General features: G+C 46.4%; 1 protein-coding gene across 1 annotated transcript in view; it reads left to right on the top strand.

Annotated features, from left to right (window-relative positions):
* IRS1 (insulin receptor substrate 1) overlaps positions 1-8,825 on the top strand; it is a 62,625-nt gene extending 53,800 nt beyond the window's left edge. The window contains exon 2 of the mRNA XM_064152799.1: positions 7,692-8,825. The gene's annotated coding sequence lies outside the window, so the exon portion shown is untranslated. The remainder of the gene's footprint in view (positions 1-7,691) is intronic.
* Positions 8,826-15,576: the final 6,751 nt, after the last annotated feature.

The raw sequence follows: 15,576 nt of genomic DNA, 5'->3' as shown, positions 1-15,576 counted from the left end.
AGCACTGGGTTGCTGAAGAGCTTTTGAACATGGCTGATGCTTGGTCTTCCCATTTTTAGCTACAGTGGCAAAGGATTCTGAACATTGGGTTTGACATTTGGAGGGGAGGAAAATACCATAGGACTCCAACCATGGAAGTTCTGCTATTTATGGTGGAGAGAGACAAGGTAGAGAAGTCAGGTCAAAGGAATCATAGAATCAAGCAGGTTGGAAGAGACCTCCAGGATCATCCAGTCCAACCTAGCACCCAGCCCTAGCCAGTCAACCAGACCATGGCACTAAGTGCCCCAGCCAGGCTTTGCTTCAACACCTCCAGGGACAGCGACTCCACCACCTCCCTGGGCAGCCCATTCCAATGCCAATCACTCTCTCTGCCAATAACTTCCTCCTAACATCCAGCCTAGACCTCCCCTGGCACAGCTTGAGCCTGTGTCCCCTTCTTCTGTTGCTGCTTGCCTGGCAGAAGAGACCAACCCCACCTGGCTACAGCCTCCCTTCAGATAGTTGTAGACAGCAAGGCTGGTGAAGGGCCTGGAACACAAACCCTATGAGGAGAGGCTGAGGGAGCTGGGGGTGTGCAGCCTGCAGAAGAGGAGGCTCAGGGCAGAGCTCATTGCTGTGTACAGCTACCTGAAGGGAGGCTGTAGCCAGGTGGGGTTGGTCTCTTCTGCCAGGCAAGCAGCAGTAGAACAAGGGGACACAGTCTTAAGTTGTGACAGGGGGAGTATAGGCTGGATGTTAGGAGGAAGTTGTTGGCAGAGAGAGTGATTGGCATTGGAATGGGCTGCCCAGGGAGGTGGTGGAGTCACTGTCCCTGGAGGTGTTGAAGCAAAGCCTGGATGAGGCACTTAGTGCCATGGTCTGGTGGACTGGCTAGGGCTGGGTGCTAGATTGGACTGGATGATGTTGGAGGTCTCTTCCAACCTGGTTGATTCTATGATTTGATGTCAGACTGATGATGGCATCTTGGTGAAAAGCTAGATCTGTGATCAAATAATTGTCTTCTAGTCTAGCAAACTTTGCTGCTGCTTTTTGCCTTTTACCAAGAGCCTTCCTCTTTTCCTTTATTAAAGCACTCCCTCTAATTTGTCTTCAGCTGGTTTGTGCTGTGTGCTGCAGTTTCTGTGTTAAGGCACAGCAAGCAGTGTCAAAATAACGGATGCTTTGCTTCTACCTTGGCTTTTCATACTCCTTGTTACCATTCTGTCAACTTTATGACATTTCATTTGTTGTCATCACCTCCTCTATTTTCTTGACCTGTTTTTCAGAGTCTGTTTTCCAGCACCTCTTTATTATCCTTTTTTGATATTTAACACACTATTGTTGGAAATTGAGGAAGTGTTTCATCCCAGATCACTGCAGAACTTCCTCCTCATGCTGCTGCCAGAGCTGCTGCAGACTAGCTACTTAATTTGCACTGGCAGGATTTCAAAGGGAAGGTCAGCTGGCCAGGTTATCCCTCCACGGGGCTCCTCTATGTCTTCCTTTCAAAGACCATTTTTATTCTGTCTGTTCAGTGTTTCCCCCTTGCTTGTCCCTTCCTTTTCCCTTGGGAGGGAAATGGCACCAGCTAAGCTGAATGGTGTGAATCTTTGCTTGAAGTTTAGCATACATGGTGAAATTCTTATATCAGGTTGACTCACTGTGAAGCTGAAGTCAATTACCTGAACTGTTTGCTGGGCAGAAGCTGATCCAAAGAAGATGTATGATTTAGATTGTGTTTTCCCAGTGTGGTGGGAAAAATGTGGTGGGGAGTGGCCTCTTCTCCCAGGCAAGCAGCAACAGAACAAGGGAACACAGTCTGAAGTTGTGCCGGGGGAGGTCTAGGCTGGATGTTAGGAGGAAGTTGTTGGCAGAGAGAGTGATTGGCATTGGAATGGGCTGCCCAGGGAGGTGGTGGAGTCACCATCCCTGGAGGTGTTGAAGCAAAGCCTGGCTGAGGCACTTAGTGCCATGGTCTGGTTGCTTGGACAGGGCTGGGTGCTAGGTTGGACTGGGTGATCTTGGAGGTCTCTTCCAACCTGGTTGATTCTATGATTGTACTTCCACTTCAGGATATAGGTTCTGCAATGCAAGAACCTGGCTATGGTCATCATCTAAGTTTAGAAGTCTCTTAGTCTGCCTATTTTTTCCCACCTTTTCTTTCTGGGAAGGATAACTTTTTTTTTTTGAGTGCCATACAGGAAGGGAGTGAATGTTGTCTGAACCCATAGCAGAAACACTGAACTGTTACTGGTCCATAGGTTCTTCTATCAATGAATGTTTACCTATATGAAGAGGGAAAAAAGGGATGAAAACACTAAATCAAATTACTTGGCCTGACATGAAAGGACTTAGTGAAACTCAATCCTCAGGAATTCCCTCCTTATTACATTAAGGTGAGATATATATTTTGGGGTACAAGGAAGAAAAGCTTATCTCATCTTATTAAATGAAGATTATAGCCTGTCAAGTTAACTAGCAATGTTGTAATGACTTTGTTTAGCTCTATTTTGAATTCCTTCTGTTAGTTCTCAGGCTGCAATTGCCATACTGCACCAACTTTTGTTTCTTCCTGCATTCTTGTGCTCTTTCATGCCTCTCTGTGAGGTTGGGGAAACAGTACAGCATATTTGCATCCCTTTGAAAAGAAGTTATTTGAGCTCTTTTAAATTTGGGTTGCTGTTTTTAATTTGGCTGATTGGGATCCTTCCCATGGATGTGCTTAGGTTAGGGATGCCAAGAAAAACGTAAACACTCCTTGCTTGTCGTCATTGCTGTGGAGAACACAAGGACATATGGATGAACTCAGAGTTTAAGTAGGTGTGCAGCTTTTGACTAGAATTAGGTGATGGCTCATGCAAATGTCACTGAGACAAAAGCTGTAAAGGAACTTCTAAGGACTACTTACTGTATTCACTTTGTGTGGGACTTCTCAAGATGCTTGGTTATACCTGCACAGTGGACAGTGCCCATAGAATCAACCAGGTTGGAAGAGACCTCCAAGCTCATCCAGTCCAACCTAGCACCCAGCCCTAGCCAGTCAACCAGACCATGGCACTAAGTGCCTCAGCCAGGCTTTTCTCAAAAACCTCCAGGGATGGTGACTCCACCACCTCCCTGGGCAGCCCATTCCAATGCCAATCACTCTCTCTGCCAACAACTTCCTCCTAACATCCAGCCTAGACCTCCCCTGCCACAACTTGAGACTCTGTCCCCTTCTTCTGTTGCTGCTTGCCTGGCAGAAGAGACCAACCCCACCTGGGTACAGCCTCCCTTCAGGGAGTTGTAGACAGCAATGAGGTCACCCCTGAGCCTCCTCTTCTCCAGGATAAACAACCTCAGCTCCCTCAGCCTCTCCTCATAGGGTTTGTGTTCCAGGCTGGATACACTGATTCATCTGCTGCTGTGTTTCCATAAGCCTGTCTTTTTGTTTTGAACTGTTGTTCCTGAGGTTTTACTATTAGGCAGATGTATTTATTGTGCAGCAAAGCACTGTTTAATCTACACAGAACAGGGCACTCGATAGGATCCTAAAGTAAACAACAAATAACATTTACTTGTAAAACGTAGCCAGTGATTTGACAAGGAGTTTTCAGCCAATCTCTGGTGTTTGTTTTGGAGCCTGGAGAAGAGGAGGCTCAGGGCAGAGCTCATTGCTGTTTACAGCTACCTAAAGGGAGGTTGTAGCCAGGTGGGGTTGGTCTCTTCTGCCAGGCACACAGCAACAGAACAAGGGGACACAGTCTCAAGTTGTGCTGGGGAAGGTCTAGGCTGGATGTTAGGAGGAAGTTGTTGTCAGAGAGAGTGATTGGCATTGGAATGGGCTGCCCAGGGAGGTGGTGGAGTCACTGTCCCTGGAGGTGTTCAAGAAAAGCCTGGATGAGGCACTTAGTGCCATGGTCTGGTTGACTGGCTAGGGCTGGGTGCTAGGTTGGACTGGATGATCTTGGAGGTCTCTTCCAGCCTGGTTGATTCTATGATTCAGCTGCAATCAGAAGCACAGCTTGCTGTGTCAGATTCTGCCTGGGCTAATAGGTTTGAGGGGAAGGCCTGCCAGCTGGAACGGGCAGGAGCATTATCTGCCTGTGTGCTGCAACAGATGTTGAGCAGAGGCTACTTGTCAGAGGTACCTTGTAGTAACTTTTAAAGATGCTCGTTTGTTTTGGAACATTTTTCTTGCCTCACTAATTTTTTCCATAAAGCCAACCACAAGCTGCATTATTAGAGATTCCAGCTGAAACTTGTGGTGAATAGGAAATAGATTAAACACAGGTTTTCCCTTTTCTCTGCTTGCCAGCAGTGATGTCAGGTTTTAATGAGCCTTACCTCAACTTGCTGTGCTCCCAGCACTCTCTATGAAAACACTCCTCTGCTGCTCTGTTCTTATATGTTGTTAAGGAAATGCTGATGCCTGTTGATAAGAAACAATGAGGTGTCCAGCTGATGACTCCACTTCCCAGTTAGGTGCCTCTTTCAGCATTGAAACATACTGAGAAAGTTCACTTGGGAGAGGTGGATTGTTTCATCAGGAATTTCACAGAGACTCTTCAGCCCAGCAGAGAGAATTTGTTTGCTGAAAGAGAGGATGGGGCTTTTGGCTCTAAGTCATCTGCAAACCAGAATTCCATGGATCTGAGTCAACACAGGTTGAGTGTGTTTCCAGTGACTGTGGAGGAGCAACTTTTGCTCTTGGAGTGACTGTTTCTAGTTGTCTTTATGTGTTCAGCCAGAACAGGCACTGCTGCCTGTAACAGCAGCACAGGAAGTTATTCTCAGTTACACAAGTTTTGTTTTGTGGAAGGAGGTTTGTCAGAGGAGTTGGGATGTGAAAACAAATAATTGCACTCAGTAATATCAGACAGTCTGTGGCAAAGAGTCTTTGCAAAGCTAGAAGAGAGCTAAAGCTTCTGATATGATGAATTTCCATGTTGTCCCACTGAGGGTCCTGGAGGTGTAACTACAGGCACTGATAGCCTGCATCCTGTCATACCAGCAGCTGAAGTCTGTATGAAATGCAAACTGTTGTTGCTTTGTGTCCTGCATGCTTCTGGCTCTTCATCCCAGTCTCAAACTCGTGGAATTTACAGCCTGACTTGATGATCTGTAAGGTCTCTTCCAACCCTGATGATACTCTCTGTGTGTGTGTGTGTGTGTTTTCACTCTTTTTACACATGTTACAGAACTTTAATATGCAATATGTGTGTTTTCTTGGTATTGTGTTGTTAGTGAAGTCATCTGGGAAACCTTTTATTTCTGAAATAGACTTGTTACTCTTTCTTCCTTTGCTCTCCTGATTTCTGAGTCCAGTGAATGCCTGATACCAGCAGTTGCAATGACTTGTAGGCCATATTGGTTGAATTGGTAAGGAATTGGCTTGGACGTGCCATTCTGTTCAATGAGCAGTGTATTTGAGTTTAGATGATGTTAATACTAGTGAAGAAATGTAAAACTTGGTCCTAAGCACAGCCTTATTTATGTATAGAATCATAGAATCAAGCAGGTTGGAAGAGACCTCCAAGATCATCCAGTCCAACCTAGCACCCAGCCCTAGCCAGTCAACCAGACCATGGCACTAAGTGCCTCAGCCAGGCTTTGCTTCAACACCTCCAGGGACAGTGCCTCCACCACCTCCCTGGGCAGCCCATTCCAATGCCAATCACTCTCTCTGCTAACAACTTCCTCCTCACATCCAGCTTAACTGCTATGATAGTAAACTAATTCCTCTCTCACTAGGAGACCTTGTCCTGTGTAATGTGTGAATTGAGTAAATCTTCGAATTAACCTGATATTGAAGGATGATTAATATATTGTGGGAAGGTACTTAGATGTTACATCGTTTACATTGGTAACCAGTGTGACTATCAGCAGGCTGAGACAGTTACCAGCTCCTCTCTTGGTTAAGAGTAGTTGGCTGATGGTGTAAGTTCTTAGGGTGGGTTATTCAAGAGAGATGTTGAGGTGCTGGAATGTGTCCAGAGAAGGGCAACAAGGCTGGTGAAGGGCCTGGAACACAAACCCTATGAGGAGAGGCTGAGGGAGCTGGGGGGTGTGCAGCCTGGAGAAGAGGAGGCTCAGGGCAGAGCTCATTGCTGTCTGCAACTACCTGAAGGGAGGCTGTAGCCAGGTGGGGTTGGTCTCTTCTGCCAAGCAACCAGCAGTAGAACAAGGGGACACAGTCTCAAGTTGTGCTGGGGGAGGTCTAGACTAGATGCTAGGAGGAAGTTGTTGTCAGAGAGAGTGATTGGCATTGGAATGGGCTGCCCAGGGAGGTGGTGGAGTCACCATCCCTGGAAGTGTTGAAGCAAAGCCTGGCTGAGGCACTTAGTGCCATGGTCTGGTTGACTGGATAGGGCTGTGTGCTAGGTTGGACTGGATGATCTTGGAGGTCTCTTCCAACCTGCTTGATTCTGTGATTCCTTTGTCCCTTATCTTTATTAACAGAGTGTGACATTACTGGCTAATTCTATGTCCACCATAGCTGGAAGCTGCAAAACTCTGTCAGGCTGTATATAGACATTTGGGCAGGAGCGTTCCAGGAGATCGCAATGTGAGCACAGAAAAAAGTTGAAAGTACATAAGAGATCTGTGAGAGAATTCCCCAGGGAGCTCTGGCAACATACCACACATCAGTTGCAGGGATAGGCTTTCCTTTCACTTGAAGGACCACACAAAGTAAATTCTGTTTCTTGGGCAATTAAAGAATGCAGGACAGGAGGTCTTTTTCCCCCCCCCACTTCGTCGTGTCTATGGGAAGCCTGAGGAACATTCACTGTTTCCCTGTGTTCCCAGGAATGTAGTTAATATCAAATATAGAAATAGACATGCTTTTATGTAAAATCTGAGTCTTGCTTAATCAGATTTTAGGGGAAGACTCCCAAGCTGTAACTGATGGTGTTCCTCTAGCCCCAGCAGTTAAAACAAGATCAGTATTCATTTCACTGCTGTGTCGTTCAGTCCCTGGTGGGTACGGCTGCGGTCCGCAGTGGCCGGGGGATTGCACAGTAACAGTTGCATCATAGACTGGACTGGGGAGACTGGAGCCAGAAGATGAGGAAGTCTGGTGGGGCTTGGTAAAAGGCAATTCCTGACACTCATTTCCACTAGGTTTGTGCTGGGCATTGTTAGGGTTACAGGACCTTGTTGCTTACCCAGGCCCCTCTCAGAGAGAGAAGCAGAGTGTAGAGGAGTGTAGGCATCTCAACAAAGTTTTCTCCATGCAGCTTTTTTGTCTGTGTGTATGTCAGTAGGGAATGGTGATGCTGCATTCCCAATGCCCCATTCCTTGGTTGTCCTTGAGCAAGCCATGCCTATGTGCAGGTGGCCAGGAAGCCCTGCAGTGAGGCCTGATAGTGGAATCTTTCTTGTAGTGGGTGAAAACACCAACAGCAGGTGAGCGGTTTGAGCTTTGCTTTCTTTCAGTACTGGAGCTTGTCAGAGTTAATCTGTATGGACACTTAAATTGTTTCTGCTTAGGTGAATCTCTTGCAAGTTTTAGATGTATTTCTGACTGCTTTAACTTTCATTGCCAACATCTGTTTGAAATGCTTTTGGGATTCACGTGCTTGAGTACAGTTCAACCGTGCGTGTCGTGATTTTTTGAGGTGCTTAACGTTTCCAGTTTGGATGAGAACTCCTAAAGGAGAAAACAAAAGGAGGAGGAGTTTTTAAAGTGCCCCTGGTGCTAACTTTCTTCCTCTTTTCCATTTCAGAATGATGACCTCTACAACCTCAGCAAATCCTTCGTTTTAACTCATGGGTATCAAGACTATAAATGTTTCATGCTATCACAACTAGGACCTCACCTCCTTCTCCTCCTCTTCCTCTGTAAATGGGTACGAAGCATCCAGTTCAGTTTGTTTACTTTACACAAACCTCAGGAGTTAGTTGACTGAGCTGCACATCCTGTGTTGTGCCAAGCAGAAGCACTGTGACACCTGGACAACGAGTCTCTCTTACTTCATCCTCCACCACAAGGACTTAGCTGGCCACCATGAACTGCTGTGCCCACCACTACGTCATGGTGAGAATGGGTATTTTACTAGCACATTTACACAACTTCATTGCTGCTGAAAACCTGTATGACAAATCATCCTTGTAAATTATTGCATACCAGACTTAATGTTGGTTGAAGAGTATTAAATATTTAACATAGGTTTTGATTTCTACATGTACTTTTTTTTTTTTTTTTTTAATTCAAATGTAACTTTTCCTACAGCACATCTTTTTTTGATGTGGAACTGAGGTATACTATATTCTGTTGTAAACAGAGTGGGAAACCTGCTTAAAACAAGGCTTCTGAGAATAGAGTTAGGGTACTATTCTTGTTTTAAGATTGTAATTCAGAAAATAATATAATATGAGTCATTGGTCCCTGGGCCTTGATTGTACAGTCATATTTACTGATGCTATCAGTTGTAAGATAACCCTGATGTCGAGCTCAGTTCTTTCCAAAAGAAGAAGTAATTTTTGTACTCCTTGTAAAATAGTAGCCTGTATGAACTACAACGAAGACAAACGTTGCTGTACGTGGTATTTACCAGTCTCACCTTGAATCAATTGCACAGGAACTGGCAAAAAAAGAAAAAAAAAAACCAAGAAAAAAATTGGGAAAAAAAAATAAATCAAAGTCTTCCATTGTATATATTGTAAAAAAAAACAAAAACCAACCAAACCACCACCAAACCAAACCTGAACCAACAGAAAAACCACGAAGCGAAATGAAAACAGTAAGGAAAAAAAATAGGGTGAACTTTTCAAATTGACTCTTTCCCTGGAATGAAAATGTGGGTGTTTGTAAATTCTGGAAATCTCTTTCTATATGTAATAAACTAGATACTGTTTTATCTGCTGGAGTGTTTTGTGTGGGGTTTTTTGGTTTCTTAGTGAGCTGTATTGGATGGCTCAAGCTGTCCCGCCAGGTCTCTGTGGTGTAGCATTCAGAATGGCTTTGGATCACCAGAGGGTAAGAACAGAATCTGGTGTCATTAGGTGTAGCAGGAACTATGTTTCTTTATGTTGTTTTGCTGAAGCTCTTGTTTCAGGGTTCTGGAGAATCTTCAGGGTACAGCCCTCCTTCCACTGAAGCTGGTGGAAGAGTTTGCATCAGGAACAGTGTGGCCAGTAGGACAAGGGAGGTTATTCTTCCCCTGTACTCAGCACTGGTCAGACCACACCTTGAGTGCTGTGTCCAGTTCTGGGCTCCTCAGTTCAAGAAAGATATTGAGGTGCTGGAACATGACAGTTCACCTTAACATCCTGGTTTTGGGGGTTTGTTTTAGGCTGGGTTTTTATTAATGGAGTTGAGTTGCAGTGAACAGTTGCATATCTTCTGAAGTAGGAACATAAAACCAGCTCACCCCCAAGCTCTTTGCCCACAGCCTTCTCCAGTTTAATGAATCAACATGAACTTTTTGCTGAGGTGATTTTGTTGCTAAATATTAGCTGGTGCTGCTCTTTCAGTGCCTCTGACAGAAGTGTTTATGCTCATTGTGCTTTGCAGTGTTTCAGCTAATTTGCATGCTGTAGTAATTACTGAAATAATAGGTTTGTAGGTACTAGGAGCTGCTGTGAAGTTTTAAGAGGCCTTAGTGAGTGCATTCAATTCTGGTAGAACTTGAGGACAGAGTGGCTGCAGAGCAGCCAGGAATAAAGAGACCTGGGAGAGCTGGTATAGTAGTCTGAACATAAGGCAGCAGAGTGCCCAGGTGGGCAGCAGAGCCAATGGCATCCTGGCCTGGATCAGGAACTGTGTGGCCAGCAGGACAAGGGAGGTTCTTCTGCCCCTGTGCTCAGCACTGCTCAGGCCACACCTTGAGTACTGTGTCCAGTTCTGGGCTCCTCTATTGCAGAGAGATGTTGAGGTACTGGAAGGTGTCCAGAGAAGGGCAACAAAGCTGGTGAGGGTCCTGGAGCAGAGCCCTGTGAGGAGAGGCTGAGGGAGCTGGGGGTATGCAGCCTGCAGAAGAGGAGGCTCAGGGCAGAGCTCATTGCTGTCTGCTGCTACCTGAAGGGAGGCTGTAGCCAGGTGGGGTTGGTCTCTTCTGCCAGGCAAGCAGCAACAGAACAAGGGAGCACAGTCTCAAGTTGTGCAATCAGGGGAGGTCTAGGCTGGATGTTAGGAGGAAGTTGTTGGCAGAGAGAGTGATTGGCATTGGAATGGGCTGCCCAGGGAGGTGGTGGAGGCACTGTCCCTGGAGGTGTTGAAGCAAAGCCTGGCTGGGGCACTTAGTGCCATGGTCTGGTTGACTGGCTAGGGCTGGGTGCTAGGTTGGACTGGATGATCTTGGAGATCTCTTCCAACCTGGCTGATTCTATGAACTTCACAGTGCTGTATCTATGGGCAAATTTTGTTCATAAAATAAGAGTTTCAGCAAATTGGCAGTGGTCTTTGCCGAAGAGAAGAGTGGGAGATGGATGCTGCTGATCTGGTGGGTTTCCACATATGGCAATAGGAACATAACAGCCAGAGAAGCAGCTTGTTAATGATATTAACAGGCACTGGGTTTGTGTTAATCAATGCTTTTTTTTTTCCCTAGTACAATGAAACATGCCTGTTTAGTAAATGTTTTGAAAGGCTTTTGAAGTGCAAGGCATTCCTAATCAAACCTAATTCTTCTCTTGCATAGATTTCTTTTATTGCAAATTGCAAACTTTAATAAATAAACCATTATGAATTGAGCTCTTTTTCACTGAAACATAAATCCCTCAAATATGTGGTGCTCTGCAATCAGTTTTCTGTGAATCATAGAATCATAGAATCAGCCAGGTTGGAAGAGACCTCCAAGATCATCCAGTCCAACCTAGCACCCAGCCCTAGCCAATCAACCAGACCATGGCACTAAATGTCCCATGCAGGCTTTTCTTGAACACCTCCAGGGATGGTGACTCCACCACCTCCCTGGGCAGCCCATTCCAATGCCAATCACTCTCTGGCAACAACTTTCTCCTAACATCCAGCCTCTACTTCCCCCGGCACATCTTGAGGCTGTGTCCCCTTGATTCTGTTGCTGGTTGCCTCAGCCAATAGACCAACCCCACCTGGCTACAACCTCCCTTCAGGTAGTTGTAGACAGCATTGAGGTTTGCTCTGAGCCTCTTTCTACTCCAGGCTGCACACCCCCAGCTCCCTCAACCTCTCCTCACAGGGAGGGCTACAACTGTTTTGTTCTGCCTGCCACAGAACAGATTATCATTCCTCCAAGTTTAAAAACCAGCAAATGGGATCAGTCCTTTATCAGCTACTAAAACTGAGATGCTCAGGAGCTGATTTTCTTTTGAGTTGTTTTTTTTAAGTGGAGGTTTCTGGTTATTTTGAGTTCCTTTCTGGCTTCACCACTGGGACAGCTTCAGTTTTCATAAGCTCTGTGCTGAATTGCATTTCTTTGTGCTATTGGCTGAAAGTGAATGGGGTTGTAAAAGCCATTGGAAACAGTCTCCAGGAACAACACTCACACGCTTGAGTTTTTGCAGGGGTTGTTTTGTTCAAGCTTCATTTGGTGCTGAGTTGATGTGTTTGTTGTGGAACCCAAAATAAATGTTGATCCTCTTGATGGTTGATATTAACCTCTTTAGTTAGTAGTTGAAATGTCTTGGCTTTCTTAATAGTGCTTATTAACTCTTCTTTTTCCTCCCAGCAGAAGTACAAACTGCGGAAGCCGAACGGAAACGCAGGTCATGTTCATGAGTGTAGTCTTAACTCTTGGCATATTTAAGAGCTAAGCATCCATGTCCATCTTGTCACCAGCTGACTTTTAGCTGAAGCTATTACTCATGCCCTCTATTACACTCCAGGGCTGAGTAATGAGGAGTGTGTGCTTAAATGGCTTTGATCAACTTGGTGCGCACCGTTACATAGCTCTGCTTGAGTGCTGTGTCCAGTTCTGGGCCCCTCAATTCAAGAGAGATGTTGAGGTGCTGGAAGTTGTCCAGAGAAGGGCAACAAAGCTGGTGAGGGGCCTGGAGCACAGCCCTGTGAGGAGAGGCTGAGGGAGCTGGGGGTGTGCAGCCTGCAGAAGAGGAGGCTCAGGGCAGACCTCATTGCTGCCTGCAACTCCCTGAAGGGAGGCTGTAGGCAGGTGGGGTTGGGCTCTTCTGCCAGGTAAGAAGGAACAGAAGAAGGGGACACAGTCTCAAGTTGTGCCATGGGAGGTCTAGGCTGGATGTTAGGAGGAAGTTGTTGGCAGAGAGAGTGATTGGCATTGGAATGGGCTGCCCAGGGAGGTGGTGGAGTCGCTGTCGCTGGAGGTGTTGAAGCAAAGCCTGGCTGAGGCACTTAGTGCCATGGTCTGGTTGACTGGCTAGGGCTGTGGGCTAGGTTGGACTGGATGAGCTTGGAGGTCTCTTCCAACCTGGTTGATTCTTTGATTCTGATTATGCTCTACAGCAGCAGATTAATACAGTGATAGGAGGAGCCTTCATGTTGGCTTCAGATGGACTTAAGTACGAGTTGAAGCTTGTACCTAAGCACAGCATGTCAACCATTGACTGAATCAACCTGGAATGCTTTTCTCAGCCACCCTAAGTTAGCTTTGTTTAAAGAAGCAGTACTTAAAATAATGAAGTTAAGGCAAATCTTTTGTCCATCTACCGTGTGACCTCCCAACCCATGGTTGGGGTTTTCAGTTTGCTTTCATCCTGCAGCCTCCAGGTTACATCCCTGGTTTAAAGTGGTGGTGTTCACCTCTGTCCAGTTCACCCTGCATTTACTTGCTTCTGGGCACTTTTGTTAAGTTGTAGCTGTGAAGGTACCATAAACTGTGAACTGTGAGGTTCTTTGGTGGGTATCCTCTGTCTCAGAGGATCCCCAAAATTCATTTCTGCTATATTCAGATACTTGACAGTTATATTTAGGGATGTACAATAGGAGAATGAAAGAAAACCTATATGCTTACTGTAAATTAAACCACTTAGCAACAGAACAAGGGGACACAGTCTCAAGCTGTGCCAGGGGAGGTCTAGGCTGGATGTTGGGAGGAAGTTGTTGTCAGAGAGAGTGATTGGCATTGGAATGGGCTGCCCAGGGAGGTGGTGGAGTCGCTGTCCCTGGAGGTGTTGAAGCAAAGCCTGGATGAGGCACTTAGTGCCATGGTCTGGTTGACTGGCCAGGGCTGGGTGCTAGGTTGGACTGGATGAGCTTGGAGGTCTCTTCCAACCTGGTTGATTCTATGATTCCATGAAAAAGTTTCTTTGGCCTTTAACTACAAATATGGCAGACTTGAGAGGCAAAAGGGTGTCCTCTACAGACCTGTAGAGACTCCTGTGCTATCAATGAATAGAATTTGACCCTATTTTTTCCAGAGCAACCTGAAGGCCTTGTGCACTGAACCTGCCTGCTTTCACCTCCTCAGAGGAGGATGCCATCACTGCTCTGCCCTGTCTGCCATTGTACCACACCACCTGCCTTTCCTCAGCTACTTGGCAGAGTAACCCAGCTCATACCATTGGAGTGCCTTTATCTACAGCACCTTCTGCATTCATTTCAGCTTCTTCACAGCACACCCGTGGCTGCCATAATGCAGTGTGTGCTGGGAGTTCTTTGCCAGCTTCCTTTCATCCAGGCCACCTCCACCACCCACCCTGTTGATGCCACCTCTCCAGGATCCCACAGGAGAAGGTAAGCAGAAATATTCTTCCCTGGGCAAACTGGAAGCAGTTTGCCTGGGCTTCTCCCTTGTCAGGCTTTCTCTGTGTGAAGTGGCCAGCTAATCTCTTGGCTCATCAGCAGTCTCCCAGTCATGTGCCTAATCCAAAAGGTTATCATCCAAGGTGAAAAATAAGGGAAGAGGCTGCAAGTGACACATGTATGTGGAAATAGGACTGGTTTGCCACACTATGGAATTGTTTGGTTTTAAAAGGCTCTCTGGGACCTTTGGCTGGAAATGATGGGATACTGAGTGGCTTTACCTTGCTGCTTAACTTTGTTCCTGAGGGGGCATTGGGAGTGATTTGGCATTTTTCTTAACAGTGATGTTGTTTAAGCAACGTGTTATTGAATGTAATAGTGATGTCAATTGGTACTGAGACCATGTGAGTGACATCTTGATGATTGGACTCAATCACAGGATGTTAGGGGTTGGAAGGGACCCAAGGAGATGATCCAGTCCAACCCCCCCTGCCAGAGCAGGACCACACAATCTAACACAGATCACAGAGGAACACATCCAGACAGGCCTTGAAAGTCTCCAGAGAAGGAGACTCCACAACCTCTCTGGGCAGCCTGTGCCAGGGCTCTGGGACCCTTACAGGAAAGAAGTTCCCTCTTGTGTAGAGGTGGAACCTCCTGTGCTGCAACTTACACCCATTGCTCCTTGTCCTATCCCAGGCAGCAGTGAGCAGAGCCTGTCCCCTGCCTCCTGACCCCCAGCCCTCAGATACTTACAAACATTTATTAAATCCCCTCTCAGTCTTCTCCAGACTAAGCAGCCCCAGGTCCCTCAGCCTCTCCTCATCAGCCATGCCCTCCAGTCCCCTCACCATCCTTGTAGCCCTCCGCTGGACCTTCTCCAGCAGATCCCTGTCCCTCTTCAACTGAGGAGCCCAAAACTGAACACAGTATTCAAGATGAGGTCTCAGCAGGGCAGAGCAGAGGGCAAGGAGAACCTCCCTTGATCTGCTGGACACACTTTTCCTAATACACCCCAGGATCCCATTGGCCTTCTTGGCCACCAGGGCACATTGCTGTGCCATGGGTAACTTGTTAGCCACCAGGACCCCCAGGTCCCTCTCCACAGGGCTGCTCTCCAGCAGTCACCTCCCAGCCTGTACTGCTGCAGTTTGTTATTCCTCCCCAGGTGCAGAACTCTACATAATGATCTCCTTTGGCCCTGTGATCTCTAAGAGTTTAGTACCTTTTGAGGTGTTTTTATTTGGAGTCTTTTTTACTCTTTATTACGTTTGCATGAGTACAGAATACCAAACCCATTCAGAAGCTTGCCAGTGCAGAATCACTGACTGCTGGCATTGCAGTAGATGTTCAGATAAATGCTTTCTAATAATTTTATGTGTTTGTGTGGACACTTCCAAGTGTCACTTTGCAGCCATCAGCAGCTCGTGTAGCTCCAGTGATTGCCAGAAGTTATATTGGGAGTTTACAGGAAGTGGATGCTCAGTCTGAAAATAGCTAAGGCCAATTCTTTGGAGAGGAATTAAGCCATGAATGACTTACAACTCCCAGAGATAACTCTCACTATGTTATAATACTCCCCTAAAAAATGAATTTCAGTAGCTATAATGAGGAGGAAGCAAGAAATGGAGCTCAAAGGAAATAAATTACAAGTTCAGTCTGCTCATGTTCTCCCTTTCTCATCTTTGTGTATTTTGTTGTTCTCAGTATTTCTGCGTTACCTCTGTAAAAGATTAACCTCTCATGCCTGTCGCTTACCTTCTTCGGTTTAATCTCCATAGAGAGGAGCTGAAGATGAGGCAGCAGTGTGCCCAGGTGGGCAGCAGAGCCAATGGCATCCTGGGCTGGCTCAGGAGCAGTGTGGCCAGCAGGACAAGGGAGGTTCTTCTGCCCCTGTGCTCAGCACTGCTCAGGCCACACCTTGAGTGTTGTGTCCAGTTCTGGGCTCCTCCATTGCAGAGAGATGTTGAGGT

The sequence above is a fragment of the Pogoniulus pusillus genome, chromosome 13, assembly GCF_015220805.1.
Source record: "Pogoniulus pusillus isolate bPogPus1 chromosome 13, bPogPus1.pri, whole genome shotgun sequence".
NCBI classification, from domain to species: domain Eukaryota; kingdom Metazoa; phylum Chordata; class Aves; order Piciformes; family Lybiidae; genus Pogoniulus; species Pogoniulus pusillus.
The sequence above is the reverse complement of the archived record's forward strand: the minus strand, read 5'-3'. Positions and strand labels throughout refer to the sequence as shown.